This window comes from Balaenoptera acutorostrata, chromosome X (genome assembly GCF_949987535.1).
Source record: "Balaenoptera acutorostrata chromosome X, mBalAcu1.1, whole genome shotgun sequence".
Taxonomy (NCBI): Eukaryota; Metazoa; Chordata; class Mammalia; order Artiodactyla; family Balaenopteridae; genus Balaenoptera; species Balaenoptera acutorostrata.
Window position 1 is genome coordinate 51539069 of NC_080085.1, and position 13026 is coordinate 51552094.

Below are 13026 nucleotides of genomic sequence, written 5' to 3' on the forward strand. Positions count from 1 at the left end.
CCTAGCAGGGTAAAGGAGAAATTGTGCTCTTTGCTCAGCTTGCACCTCACATCGACGACCTCCTAAACCAGCGAGCCAGTCCGTGTGAGCTCTTGGCTGGAACGCTGAGCAGAGTGCTTTTCTGAGTGCGGATAGGGCCCTTTTCCTAACTGAGTCTACGTTACCCAGCACATGAGACCGGCTCTCACTGTCTTCGTGAGCTGGGGCAAGCTGCGACAACCTAGGTTTCCAAAGGAAGAGAGAAAGCAGTGTGCCGCCTTGGGCTCTGCATGCATGAAGTGTTCCGAAGGACCTACACGGCTGCTTGTTGCTCAGCAGGCAGAGAGCAGACGTGGGGGGGATCCGTGTGGTAGCATGGGAAACGGTGCGGAGGCCAGAGTGCTTGGAGTCCTGAAAGGTATCCTCGAGTTCCATTGAAGCACAACAACGGTGGAGACCTCATGGAAACCGAGGCACGCAGAGCTTGCCTGGTGGAAACTTAAGCACTACCCTGAGGCTCAGGGTGGCCTAGCGCTTTCCCAGGAGGAACGAGGTCTGAGGATTAATTCTCCTCCAGCGTGGCAGGAACCCGGTTTCTAGGGGGAAAGTGCTCGTTTGCTAAGCAAGCGTACCTGCGGAGGCTAGAACCTGGGCAACTTAAAGGTTTGGCAAGCAGCCCCTGAGACACTAGAATCCAAGCTTTCAAAGGGAAAAGGCTGCTTTTGCCGGCAGAGCCAACTACCCTTGTTAGCACCCAGCATAAATACCTGCAGGATGGGCGTTACGAAGGGAAACAAACGGGACACACTGGGCACCTGAGAAGATCCCATCGACACTTGCAAGCAGCCTGTTTCTCTGGGGGAACATACTCGTTTCCTCCCCGGGCGTTCCTGCAGTGAGTGGAAGCTGGGCCTTCCTAGGGATACACAAACAGCTCCGAGGCTACAAGAATCCAGATTTCCAAAGGGGAAAAGACTGCTTTTCGAGGCAGGGCCACCTATCCTAGTTCACAGCAAACATGAGTCCCTGCAGTAGTGGGGCTGCCGAGGGAGAGCATGGAGAAACCCTAGGAACTTCGCTAAGTACCTTTTACTATGCAGGCTTCGAAGTGAGGCAAGATCCCTGAAGGAGGGCTGGCCTGAGCGAGGCCTAGTTGGCACTACCTCTTCCGGGACCCTAGCAGGGTAAAGGAGGAATTGTGCTCTTTGCTCAGCTTGGACCTCACATCGACGTCCTCCTAAACGAAAGAGCCAGTCCATGAGAGCTCTTGGATGGAAGGCTGAGCAGACTGTTTTTCTGAGTGCGGGTAGGGACCTTGTCCTCATTGAGTCTACGTTACCCAGCACATGAGAGTGTTTCCGTCTGTCTTCTTGAGCTGGGGCAAGCTGCGGCAACCTAGGTTTCCAAAGAAGAGAGAGAGCAGTGTGCTGCCTTGGGCTCTGTGTGCAAGAAGTGTTCTGAAGGGCCTACACGGCTGCTTGTTGCTCAGTAGGCAGAGAGCAGACGTGGGGGGGATCCGTGTGGTAGCATGGGAAACGGTGCGGAGGCCAGAGTGCTTGGAGTCCTGAAAGCTATCCTCGCGTTCCATTGAAGCACAACAACGGTGGAGACCTCATGGAAACCGAGGCACGCAGAGCTTGCCTGGTGGAAACTTAAGCACTACCCTGAGGCTAAGGGTGGCCTAGCGCTTTCACAGGAGAAACGAGGTCTGAGGATTAACTCTCCTCCAGCGTGGCAGGAACCTGGTTTCTCGGGGGAAAGTGCTCGTTTGCTAAGCAAGCGTACCTGCGGAGGCTAGAACCTGGGCAACTTCAAGGTTTGGCAAGCAGCCCCTGAGACACTAGAATCCAAGCTTTCAAAGGGAAAAGGCTGCTTTTGTCGGCAGAGCCACCTACCCTAGTTATCACACAGCAAAGTACATGCAGAATGGGAGCCGCGACGGGAAACAAACGGGACACACTGGGCACCTGAGAAGTTCCCCTCGACACTTGCAAGCAGCCTGTTTCTCTGGGGGAACATACTTCTTTCCTCCCTGGGCGTGCCTGCAGTGAGTAGAAGCTGGGCCTTCCTAGGGTTTCGCAAACAGCTCCGAGGCTACAAGAATCCACATTTCCAAAGGGGAAAAGACTGCCTTTCGAAACAGGGCCACCTATCCTAGTTCACATCAAACATGAGTCCCTGCAGTAGTGGAGCTGCCGAGGGAGAACATGGCGAAACCCAGGGAACTTCGCAAAGTACCGTTTACTGTGCAGGTTTCGAAGTGTGGCAAGATCCCTGAAGGAGGGCTGGCCTGAGCGAGGCCTAGTTGGCTCTACCTCTTCCGGGACCCTAGCAGGGTAAAGGAGGAATTGTACTCTTTTCTCAGCTTGGACCTCACATCGACGTCCTGCTAAACCAACGAGCCAGTCGGTGTGAGTTCCTGGATGGAGGGCTGAGCAGAGTGTGTTTCTGAGTGCAGGTAGGGCCCTTGTCCTCACTGAGTCCACGTGACCCAGCACATGAGAAAGTTTCCGTCTGTCTTCGTGAGCTGGGGCAAGCTGCGACAACCTAGGTTTCCAAAGGAAGAGAGACAGCAGTGTGCCGCCTTGGGCTCTGCGTGCAAGAAGTGTTCCGAAGGGCCTACACGGCTGCTTGTTGCTCAGCAGGCAGAGAGGAGACGTGGGGGGGATCCGTGTGGTAGCATGGGAAACGGTGCGGAGGCCAGAGTGCTTGGAGTCCTGAAAGCTATCCTCGCATTCCATTGAAGCACAACAACGGTGGAGACCTCATGGAAACCGAGGCACGCAGAGCTTGCCTGGTGGAAACTTAAGCACTACCCTGAGGCTCAGGGTGGCCTAGCGCTTTCCCAGGAGGAACGAGGTCTGAGGATTAATTCTCCTCCAGCGTGGCAGGAACCCGGTTTCTCGGGGGAAAGTGCTCGTTTGCTAAGCAAGCGTACCTCCGGAGGCTAGAACCTGGGCAACTTCAAGGTTTGGCAAGCAGCCTCTGAGACACTAGAATCCAAGCTTTCAAAGGGAAAAGGCTGCTTTTGTCGGCAGAGCCACCTACCCTTGTTATCACACAGCAAAGTACCTGCAGGATGGGAGCTGCGAAGGGAAACAAACGGGACACACTGGGCACCTGAGAAGCTCCCCTCGACACTTGCAAGCAGCCTGTTTCTCTGGGGGAACATACTTCTTTCCTCCCTGGGCGTGCCTGCAGTGAGTAGAAGCTGGGCCTTCCTAGGGTTTCGCAAAAAGCTCTGAGGCTACAAGAATCCAGATTTCCAAAGGGGAAAAGCCTGCTTTTCGAAGCAGGGCCACCTATCCTAGTTCACAGCAAACAGGAGTCTCTGCAGTAGTGGAGCTGCCGAGGGAGAGCATGGAGAAACCCTAGGTACTTCGCTAAGTACCTTTTATTGTGCAGGCTTCGAAGTGAGGCAAGGTCCCTGAAAGAAGGCTGACCTGAGCGAGACCTTGTTGGCTCTACCTCTTCCGGGGCCCTAGCAGGGTAAAGGAGGAATTGTGCTCTTTGCTCAGCTTGCACCTCACATCGACGTCCTCCTAAACGAAAGAGCCAGTCCGTGTGAGCTCTTGGATGGAAGGCTGAGCAGAGTGTTTTTCTGAGTGCGGGTAGGGACCTTGTCCTCACTGAGTCTACGTTACCCAGCACAGGAGAGTGTTTCCGTCTGTCTTCGTGAGCTGGGGCAAGCTGCGGCAACCTAGGTTTCCAAAGGAAGAGAGAGAGCAGTGTGCTGCCTTGGGCTCTGTGTGCAAGAAGTGTTCCGAAGGGCCTACACAGCTGCTTGTTGCTCAGCAGGCAGAGAGCAGACGTGGGGGGGATCCGTGTGGTAGCATGGGAAACGGTGCGGAGGCCAGAGTGCTTGGAGTCCTGAAAGGTATCCTCGCGTTCCATTGAAGCACAACAACGGTGGAGACCTCATGGAAACCGAGGCACGCAGAGCTTGCCTGGTGGAAACTTAAGCACTACCCTGAGGCTCAGGGTGGCCTAGCGCTTTCCCAGGAGGAACGAGGTCTGAGGATTAATTCTCCTCCAGCGTGGCAGGAACCCGGTTTCTAGGGGGAAAGTGCTCGTTTGCTAAGCAAGCGTACCTGCGGAGGCTAGAACCTGGGCAACTTCAAGGTTTGGCAAGCAGCCCCTGAGACACTAGAATCCAAGCTTTCAAAGGGAAAAGGCTGCTTTTGTCGGCAGAGCCAACTACCCTTGTTAGCACCCAGCATAAATACCTGCAGGATGGGCGTTACGAAGGGAAACAAACGGGACACACTGGCCACCTGAGAAGATCCCATCGACACTTGCAAGCAGCCTGTTTCTCTGGGGGAAAATACTCGTTTCCTCCCCGGGCGTTCCTTCAGTGAGTGGAAGCTGGGCCTTCCTAGGGATACACAAACATCTCCGAGGCTACAAGAATCCAGATTTCCAAAGGGGAAAAGACTGCTTTTCGAGGAAGGGCCACCTATCCTAGTTCACAGCAAACATGAGTCCCTGCAGTAGTGGAGCTGCCGAGGGAGAGCATGGCGAAACCCTAGGAACTTCGCTAAGTACCTTTTACTGTGCAGGCTTCGAAGTGAGGCAAGATCCCTGAAGGAGGGCTGGCCTGAGCGAGGCCTAGTTGGCTCTACCTCTTCCGGGGCCCTAGCAGGGTAAAGTAGGAATTGTGCTCTTTGCTCAGCTTGGACCTCACATCGACGTCCTCCTAAACGAAAGAGCCAGTCCGTGTGAGCTCTTGGATGGAAGGCTGAGCAGAGTGTTTTTCTGAGTGCGGGTAGGGACCTTGTCCTCACTGAGTCTACGTTACCCAGCACATGAGAAAGTTTCCGTCTGTCTTCGTGAGCTGGGGCAAGCTGCGGCAACCTAGGTTTCCAAAGGAAGAGAGAGAGCAGTGTGCCGCCTTGGGCTCTGCGTGCAAGAAGTGTTCCGAAGGGCCTACACGGCTGCTTGTTGCTCAGCAGGCAGAGAGGAGACGTGGGGGGGATCCGTGTGGTAACATGGGAAACGATGCAGAGGCCAGAGTGCTTGGAGTCCTGAAAGGTATCCTCGCGTTCCATTGAAGCATAACTATGGTGGAGACCTCATGGAAACCGAGGCACGCAGAGCTTGCCTGGTGGAAACTTACGCACTACCCTGAGGCTAAGGGTGGCCTAGCGCATTCACAGGAGAAACGAGGTCTGAGGATTAACTCTCCTCCAGCGTGGCAGGAACCTGGTTTCTGGGGGGAAAGTGCTCGTTTGCTAAGCAAGCGTACCTCCGGAGGCTAGAACCTGGGCAACTTCAAGGTTTGGCAAGCAGCCCCTGAGACACTAGGATCCAAGCTTTCAAAGGGAAAAGACTGCTTTTGTCGGCAGAGCCACCTACCCTTGTTATCACACAGCAAAGTACCTGCAGGATGGGAGCTGCGAAGGGAAACAAACGGGACACACTGGGCACCTGAGAAGCTCCCCTTGACACTTGCAAGCAGCCTGTTTCTCTGGGGGAACATACTTCTTTCCTCTCTGGGCGTGCCTGCAGTGAGTAGAAGCTGGGCTTTCCTAGGGTTACGCAAACAGCTCCGAGGCTACAAGAATCCAGATTTCCAAAGGGGAAAAGACTGCTTTTCGAAACAGGGCCACCTATCCTAGTTCACATCAAACATGAGTCCCTGCAGTAGTGGAGCTGCCGAGGGAGAGCATGGCGAAACCCTAGGAACTTCGCTAAGTACCTTTTACTGTGCAGGCTTCGAAGTGAGGCAAGATCCCTGAAGGAGGGCTGGCCTGAGCGAGGCCTAGTTGGCTCTACCTCTTCCGGGGCCCTAGCAGGGTAAAGGAGAAATTGTGCTCTTTGCTCAGCTTGCACCTCACATCGACGACCTGCTAAACCAGCGAGCCAGTCCGTGTGAGCTCTTGGATGGAAGGCTGAGCAGAGTGCTTTTCTGAGTGCGGGTAGGGCCCTTTTCCTAACTGAGTCTACGTTACCCAGCACATGAGACCGGCTCGGACTGTCTTCGTGAGCTGGGGCAAGCTGCGACAACCTAGGTTTCCAAAGGAAGAGAGAGAGCAGTGTGCCGCCTTGGGCTCTGCGTGCAAGGAGTGTTCCGAAGGGCCTACACGGCTGCTTGTTGCTCAGCAGGCAGAGAGGAGACGTGGGGGGGATCCGTGTGGTAGCTTTGGAAACGGTGCGGAGGCCAGAGTGCTTGGAGTCCTGAAAGCTATCCTCGCGTTCCATTAAAGCACAACAACGGTGGAGACCTCATGGAAACCTAGCCACGCAGAGCTTGCTTGGTGGAAACTTTAGCACTACCCTGACGCTAAGAGTGGCCTAGCGCATTCACAGGAGAAACGAGGTCTGAGGATTAACTCTCCTCCAGCGTGGCAGGAACCTGGTTTCTCGGGGGAAAGTGCTCGTTTCCTAAGCAAGCGTACCTGCGGAGGCTAGAACTTGGGCAACTTCAAGGTTTGGCAAGCAGCCCCTGAGACACTAGAATCCAAGCTTCCAAAGGGAAAAGGCTGCTTTTGTCGGCAGAGCCACCTACCCTTGTTAGCACCCAGCATAAATACCTGCAGGATGGGAGCTGCGAAGGGAAACAAACGGGACACACTGGGCACCTGAGAAGCTCCCCTCGACACTTGCAAGCAGCCTGTTTCTCTGGGGGAACATACTTCTTTCCTCTCTGGGCGTGCCTGCAGTGAGTAGAAGCTGGGCCTTCCTAGGGTTTCGCAAACAGCTCCGAGGCTACAAGAATCCAGATTTCCAAAGGGGAAAAGACTGCTTTTCGAAACAGGGCCACCTATCCTAGTTCACATCAAACAGGAGTCCCTGCAGTAGTGGAGCTGCCGAGGGAGAGCATGGCGAAACCCTAGGAACTTCGCTAAGTACCTTTTACTGTGCAGGCTTCGAAGTGAGGCAAGATCCCTGAAGGAGGGCTGGCCTGAGCGAGGCCTAGTTGGCTCTACCTCTTCCGGGGCCCTAGCAGGGTAAAGGAGAAATTGTGCTCTTTGCTCAGCTTGCACCTCACATCGACGACCTCCTAAACCAGCGAGCCAGTCCGTGTGAGCTCTTGGCTGGAACGCTGAGCAGAGTGCTTTTCTGAGTGCGGATAGGGCCCTTTTCCTAACTGAGTCTAAGTTACCCAGCACATGAGACCGGCTCTCACTGTCTTCGTGAGCTGGGGCAAGCTGCGACAACCTAGGTTTCCAAAGGAAGAGAGAAAGCAGTGTGCCGCCTTGGGCTCTGCATGCATGAAGTGTTCCGAAGGACCTACACGGCTGCTTGTTGCTCAGCAGGCAGAGAGCAGACGTGGGGGGGATCCGTGTGGTAGCATGGGAAACGGTGCGGAGGCCAGAGTGCTTGGAGTCCTGAAAGGTATCCTCGAGTTCCATTGAAGCACAACAACGGTGGAGACCTCATGGAAACCGAGGCACGCAGAGCTTGCCTGGTGGAAACTTAAGCACTACCCTGAGGCTCAGGGTGGCCTAGCGCTTTCCCAGGAGGAACGAGGTCTGAGGATTAATTCTCCTCCAGCGTGGCAGGAACCCGGTTTCTAGGGGGAAAGTGCTCGTTTGCTAAGCAAGCGTACCTGCGGAGGCTAGAACCTGGGCAACTTAAAGGTTTGGCAAGCAGCCCCTGAGACACTAGAATCCAAGCTTTCAAAGGGAAAAGGCTGCTTTTGCCGGCAGAGCCAACTACCCTTGTTAGCACCCAGCATAAATACCTGCAGGATGGGCGTTACGAAGGGAAACAAACGGGACACACTGGGCACCTGAGAAGATCCCATCGACACTTGCAAGCAGCCTGTTTCTCTGGGGGAACATACTCGTTTCCTCCCCGGGCGTTCCTGCAGTGAGTGGAAGCTGGGCCTTACTAGGGATACACAAACAGCTCCGAGGCTACAAGAATCCAGATTTCCAAAGGGGAAAAGACTGCTTTTCGAGGCAGGGCCACCTATCCTAGTTCACAGCAAACATGAGTCCCTGCAGTAGTGGAGCTGCCGAGGGAGAGCATGGAGAAACCCTAGGAACTTCGCTAAGTACCTTTTACTATGCAGGCTTCGAAGTGAGGCAAGATCCCTGAAGGAGGGCTGGCCTGAGCGAGGCCTAGTTGGCACTACCTCTTCCGGGACCCTAGCAGGGTAAAGGAGGAATTGTGCTCTTTGCTCAGCTTGGACCTCACATCGACGTCCTCCTAAACGAAAGAGCCAGTCCATGAGAGCTCTTGGATGGAAGGCTGAGCAGACTGTTTTTCTGAGTGCGGGTAGGGACCTTGTCCTCATTGAGTCTACGTTACCCAGCACATGAGAGTGTTTCCGTCTGTCTTCTTGAGCTGGGGCAAGCTGCGGCAACCTAGGTTTCCAAAGAAGAGAGAGAGCAGTGTGCTGCCTTGGGCTCTGTGTGCAAGAAGTGTTCTGAAGGGCCTACACGGCTGCTTGTTGCTCAGTAGGCAGAGAGCAGACGTGGGGGGGATCCGTGTGGTAGCATGGGAAACGGTGCGGAGGCCAGAGTGCTTGGAGTCCTGAAAGCTATCCTCGCGTTCCATTGAAGCACAACAACGGTGGAGACCTCATGGAAACCGAGGCACGCAGAGCTTGCCTGGTGGAAACTTAAGCACTACCCTGAGGCTAAGGGTGGCCTAGCGCTTTCGCAGGAGAAACGAGGTCTGAGGATTAACTCTCCTCCAGCGTGGCAGGAACCTGGTTTCTCGGGGGAAAGTGCTCGTTTGCTAAGCAAGCGTACCTGCGGAGGCTAGAACCTGGGCAACTTCAAGGTTTGGCAAGCAGCCCCTGAGACACTAGAATCCAAGCTTTCAAAGGGAAAAGGCTGCTTTTGTCGGCAGAGCCACCTACCCTAGTTATCACACAGCAAAGTACATGCAGAATGGGAGCCGCGACGGGAAACAAACGGGACACACTGGGCACCTGAGAAGTTCCCCTCGACACTTGCAAGCAGCCTGTTTCTCTGGGGGAACATACTTCTTTCCTCCCTGGGCGTGCCTGCAGTGAGTAGAAGCTGGGCCTTCCTAGGGTTTCGCAAACAGCTCCGAGGCTACAAGAATCCACATTTCCAAAGGGGAAAAGACTGCCTTTCGAAACAGGGCCACCTATCCTAGTTCACATCAAACATGAGTCCCTGCAGTAGTGGAGCTGCCGAGGGAGAACATGGCGAAACCCAGGGAACTTCGCTAAGTACCGTTTACTGTGCAGGTTTCGAAGTGTGGCAAGATCCCTGAAGGAGGGCTGGCCTGAGCGAGGCCTAGTTGGCTCTACCTCTTCCGGGACCCTAGCAGGGTAAAGGAGGAATTGTACTCTTTTCTCAGCTTGGACCTCACATCGACGTCCTGCTAAACCAACGAGCCAGTCGGTGTGAGTTCCTGGATGGAGGACTGAGCAGAGTGTGTTTCTGAGTGCAGGTAGGGCCCTTGTCCTCACTGAGTCCACGTGACCCAGCACATGAGAAAGTTTCCGTCTGTCTTCGTGAGCTGGGGCAAGCTGCGACAACCTAGGTTTCCAAAGGAAGAGAGACAGCAGTGTGCCGCCTTGGGCTCTGCGTGCAAGAAGTGTTCCGAAGGGCCTACACGGCTGCTTGTTGCTCAGCAGGCAGAGAGGAGACGTGGGGGGGATCCGTGTGGTAGCATGGGAAACGGTGCGGAGGCCAGAGTGCTTGGAGTCCTGAAAGGTATCCTCGAGTTCCATTGAAGCACAACAACGGTGGAGACCTCATGGAAACCGAGGCACGCAGAGCTTGCCTGGTGGAAACTTAAGCACTACCCTGAGGCTCAGGGTGGCCTAGCGCTTTCCCAGGAGGAACGAGGTCTGAGGATTAATTCTCCTCCAGCGTGGCAGGAACCCGGTTTCTAGGGGGAAAGTGCTCGTTTGCTAAGCAAGCGTACCTGCGGAGGCTAGAACCTGGGCAACTTAAAGGTTTGGCAAGCAGCCCCTGAGACACTAGAATCCAAGCTTTCAAAGGGAAAAGGCTGCTTTTGCCGGCAGAGCCAACTACCCTTGTTAGCACCCAGCATAAATACCTGCAGGATGGGCGTTACGAAGGGAAACAAACGGGACACACTGGGCACCTGAGAAGATCCCATCGACACTTGCAAGCAGCCTGTTTCTCTGGGGGAACATACTCGTTTCCTCCCCGGGCGTTCCTGCAGTGAGTGGAAGCTGGGCCTTCCTAGGGATACACAAACAGCTCCGAGGCTACAAGAATCCAGATTTCCAAAGGGGAAAAGACTGCTTTTCGAGGCAGGGCCACCTATCCTAGTTCACAGCAAACATGAGTCCCTGCAGTAGTGGAGCTGCCGAGGGAGAGCATGGAGAAACCCTAGGAACTTCGCTAAGTACCTTTTACTATGCAGGCTTCGAAGTGAGGCAAGATCCCTGAAGGAGGGCTGGCCTGAGCGAGGCCTAGTTGGCACTACCTCTTCCGGGACCCTAGCAGGGTAAAGGAGGAATTGTGCTCTTTGCTCAGCTTGGACCTCACATCGACGTCCTCCTAAACGAAAGAGCCAGTCCATGAGAGCTCTTGGATGGAAGGCTGAGCAGACTGTTTTTCTGAGTGCGGGTAGGGACCTTGTCCTCATTGAGTCTACGTTACCCAGCACATGAGAGTGTTTCCGTCTGTCTTCTTGAGCTGGGGCAAGCTGCGGCAACCTAGGTTTCCAAAGAAGAGAGAGAGCAGTGTGCTGCCTTGGGCTCTGTGTGCAAGAAGTGTTCTGAAGGGCCTACACGGCTGCTTGTTGCTCAGTAGGCAGAGAGCAGACGTGGGGGGGATCCGTGTGGTAGCATGGGAAACGGTGCGGAGGCCAGAGTGCTTGGAGTCCTGAAAGCTATCCTCGCGTTCCATTGAAGCACAACAACGGTGGAGACCTCATGGAAACCGAGGCACGCAGAGCTTGCCTGGTGGAAACTTAAGCACTACCCTGAGGCTAAGGGTGGCCTAGCGCTTTCGCAGGAGAAACGAGGTCTGAGGATTAACTCTCCTCCAGCGTGGCAGGAACCTGGTTTCTCGGGGGAAAGTGCTCGTTTGCTAAGCAAGCGTACCTGCGGAGGCTAGAACCTGGGCAACTTCAAGGTTTGGCAAGCAGCCCCTGAGACACTAGAATCCAAGCTTTCAAAGGGAAAAGGCTGCTTTTGTCGGCAGAGCCACCTACCCTAGTTATCACACAGCAAAGTACATGCAGAATGGGAGCCGCGACGGGAAACAAACGGGACACACTGGGCACCTGAGAAGTTCCCCTCGACACTTGCAAGCAGCCTGTTTCTCTGGGGGAACATACTTCTTTCCTCCCTGGGCGTGCCTGCAGTGAGTAGAAGCTGGGCCTTCCTAGGGTTTCGCAAACAGCTCCGAGGCTACAAGAATCCACATTTCCAAAGGGGAAAAGACTGCCTTTCGAAACAGGGCCACCTATCCTAGTTCACATCAAACATGAGTCCCTGCAGTAGTGGAGCTGCCGAGGGAGAACATGGCGAAACCCAGGGAACTTCGCTAAGTACCGTTTACTGTGCAGGTTTCGAAGTGTGGCAAGATCCCTGAAGGAGGGCTGGCCTGAGCGAGGCCTAGTTGGCTCTACCTCTTCCGGGACCCTAGCAGGGTAAAGGAGGAATTGTACTCTTTTCTCAGCTTGGACCTCACATCGACGTCCTGCTAAACCAACGAGCCAGTCGGTGTGAGTTCCTGGATGGAGGACTGAGCAGAGTGTGTTTCTGAGTGCAGGTAGGGCCCTTGTCCTCACTGAGTCCACGTGACCCAGCACATGAGAAAGTTTCCGTCTGTCTTCGTGAGCTGGGGCAAGCTGCGACAACCTAGGTTTCCAAAGGAAGAGAGACAGCAGTGTGCCGCCTTGGGCTCTGCGTGCAAGAAGTGTTCCGAAGGGCCTACACGGCTGCTTGTTGCTCAGCAGGCAGAGAGGAGACGTGGGGGGGATCCGTGTGGTAGCATGGGAAACGGTGCGGAGGCCAGAGTGCTTGGAGTCCTGAAAGGTATCCTCGAGTTCCATTGAAGCACAACAACGGTGGAGACCTCATGGAAACCGAGGCACGCAGAGCTTGCCTGGTGGAAACTTAAGCACTACCCTGAGGCTCAGGGTGGCCTAGCGCTTTCCCAGGAGGAACGAGGTCTGAGGATTAATTCTCCTCCAGCGTGGCAGGAACCCGGTTTCTAGGGGGAAAGTGCTCGTTTGCTAAGCAAGCGTACCTGCGGAGGCTAGAACCTGGGCAACTTAAAGGTTTGGCAAGCAGCCCCTGAGACACTAGAATCCAAGCTTTCAAAGGGAAAAGGCTGCTTTTGCCGGCAGAGCCAACTACCCTTGTTAGCACCCAGCATAAATACCTGCAGGATGGGCGTTACGAAGGGAAACAAACGGGACACACTGGGCACCTGAGAAGATCCCATCGACACTTGCAAGCAGCCTGTTTCTCTGGGGGAACATACTCGTTTCCTCCCCGGGCGTTCCTGCAGTGAGTGGAAGCTGGGCCTTCCTAGGGATACACAAACAGCTCCGAGGCTACAAGAATCCAGATTTCCAAAGGGGAAAAGACTGCTTTTCGAGGCAGGGCCACCTATCCTAGTTCACAGCAAACATGAGTCCCTGCAGTAGTGGAGCTGCCGAGGGAGAGCATGGAGAAACCCTAGGAACTTCGCTAAGTACCTTTTACTATGCAGGCTTCGAAGTGAGGCAAGATCCCTGAAGGAGGGCTGGCCTGAGCGAGGCCTAGTTGGCACTACCTCTTCCGGGACCCTAGCAGGGTAAAGGAGGAATTGTGCTCTTTGCTCAGCTTGGACCTCACATCGACGTCCTCCTAAACGAAAGAGCCAGTCCATGAGAGCTCTTGGATGGAAGGCTGAGCAGACTGTTTTTCTGAGTGCGGGTAGGGACCTTGTCCTCATTGAGTCTACGTTACCCAGCACATGAGAGTGTTTCCGTCTGTCTTCTTGAGCTGGGGCAAGCTGCGGCAACCTAGGTTTCCAAAGAAGAGAGAGAGCAGTGTGCTGCCTTGGGCTCTGTGTGCAAGAAGTGTTCTGAAGGGCCTACACGGCTGCTTGTTGCTCAGTAGGCAGAGAGCAGACGTGGGGGGGA